The sequence below is a fragment of the Emys orbicularis genome, chromosome 13, assembly GCF_028017835.1.
Source record: "Emys orbicularis isolate rEmyOrb1 chromosome 13, rEmyOrb1.hap1, whole genome shotgun sequence".
Lineage (NCBI taxonomy): Eukaryota > Metazoa > Chordata > Testudines > Emydidae > Emys > Emys orbicularis.
The window spans coordinates 16,443,390-16,445,799 of record NC_088695.1 but is presented as its reverse complement, the minus strand read 5'-3'; positions in this window follow the sequence as shown (position 1 = coordinate 16,445,799).

The window sequence follows — 2,410 nt, the reverse complement described above, 5'->3', positions numbered from 1 at the left end:
TCTCCAGCCACTCCCCATCATTGAGGTTCCCGTTCAGCGAGTAGCTGTGGATATTTTGGGTCCTTTTCCAAAAAAGACACCCAGAGGAAAGCAGCACATATTGACTTTCATGGATTTGGCCACCCGATGGCCGGAAGCAGTAGCTTTAAGCAACACCAATGCTAAAAGTGTGTGCCAGGCATTAACAGACATTTTTGCCAGGGTAGATTGGCCCTCCGACATCTTATGGATTCGGGAACTAATTTCCTGGCAGGAACCATGAAAAGCTTTTGGGAAGCTCATGGGGTGAACCACTTGGTTGCCACTCCTTACCACCATCAAACAAATGGCCTGGTGGAGAAGTTTAATGGAATTTTGGGGACCATGATACATAAATTCATAAATGAGCACTTCAATGATTGGGACCTAGTGTTGCAGCAGTTGCTCTTTGCCTACAGGGCTGTACCACATCACCATTTGAACTTGTGTATGGCTGCGAGGTTAAGGGGCCATTACAGTTGGTGAAGCAGCAATGGGAGGGGTTTACGCCTTCTCCAGGAACTAACATTCTGCACTTTGTAAACAACCTACAAAACACCCTCCGAACCTCTTTAGCCCTTGCTAGAGAAAACCTAAAAGATGCTCAGGAAGAGCAAAACGCTTGGTATGATAAACATGCCAGAGAGCGTTCCTTCAAAGTAGGGGACCAGGTCATGGTCTTGAAGGCGCTCCAGGCCCATAAGATGGAAGTGTCATGGGAAGGGCCATTCACAGTCCAAGAGCGCCTGGGAGCTGTTAACTATCTCATAGCATCCCCCACCTCAAACCTAAAGCCTAAAGTGTACCATGTTTATTCTCTAAAGCACTTTTATTCCAGAGAATTAAAGGTTTGTCAGTTTACAACCCAAGGAGGAGATGACACTGAGTGGCCTGAAGGTGTCTACTACAAAGGAAAAAGTGACGGTGGCGTGGAAGAGATGAATCTCTCCATGACCCTTGGATGTACGCAGTGACAGCAGATCAAGGAGCTGTGCACTAGCTTCATGCCCATGTTCTCAGCCACCCCAGGACAGGCCAAATGGTCATACCACTCCGTTGAGACAGTTAATGCTCACCCAATTAGAGCCCAACCATATCGGGTGTCTCCTCAAGCCAAAACTGCTATAGAACGGGAGATCCAGGACATGCTACAGATGCGTGTAATCTGCCCCTCTAACAGTGCCTGGGCATCTCCAGTGGTTCTAGTTCCCAAATCAGATGGGGAGATACGCTTTCACGTGGACTACCGTAAGCTAAATGCTGTAACTCATCCAGACAACTATCCAATGCCACGCACAGATGAGCTATTGGAGAAACTGGGATGTGCCCAGTTCATCTCTACCTTAGACTTAACCAAGAGGTATTGGCAAGTACCGCTGGATTAATCCGCCAAGGGAAGGTCAGCCTTCATCACCCATGTAGGGCTGTATGAATTTAATATGCTCCCTTTTGGGCTGTGAATGCACCTGCCACTTTCCAAAAATTTGTAGATAGTCTCCTAGCGGGATTGGGAGTATCTGCAGTCACCTACCTTGATGATGTGGCCATCTTTTCTGATTCATGGACAGAACACCTGGAGCATCTGCAAAAAGTCTTTGAGCACATAAGGGAGGCAGGACTAACTGTTAAGGCTAAAAAGTGTCAAATATGCCTAAACAGAGTGACTTACCTTGGATACCTGGTAGGTCAAGGAACTATCAACCCCCTACAGGCCAAAGTGGATGCTATCCAAAAGTGGCCTGTCCCAAAGTCAAAGAAACAGGTCCAATCCTTCTTAGGCTTGGCCGGATATTACAGGCTATTTGTACCACATTACAGCCAAATCGCTGCCCCACTGACAGACCTAACAAAAAAGAAACAGCCAAATGCAGTTCAGTGGACTGAAGAGTGTCAGAAGGCCTTTAACCAGCTTAAAGCGACACTCATGTCTGACCCCGTGCTAAGGGCCCCAGACTTTGACAAAACTTTCCTAGTAACCACAGATGCGTCCGAGCGTGGTGTGGGAGCAGTTTGAATGCAGGAAGGACCAGACCAAGAATTCCATCCTGTCATGTTTCTCAGGAAATAACTGTCTGAGAGGAAAACCCACTGGTCAATCAGCGAAAAGGAATGCTACGCGATTGTGTACACACTGGAAAAGCTACGCCCATACGTTTGGGGGACGGCATTTCCACCTGCAAACCGACCACGCTGAGCTGAAGTGGCTTCATACCGTCGAGGACAATAACAAAAAACTTCTTTGGTGGAATTTAGCTCTTCAGGATTTTGATTTTGAAATACAACACATTTCAGGAGCTTCTAACAAAGTGGCTGATGCACTCTCCCATGAAAGTTTTCCAGAATCAACTGGTTAAAATCGCCCTTGAAATGTGGAAAATATTGTTAGTTTTTA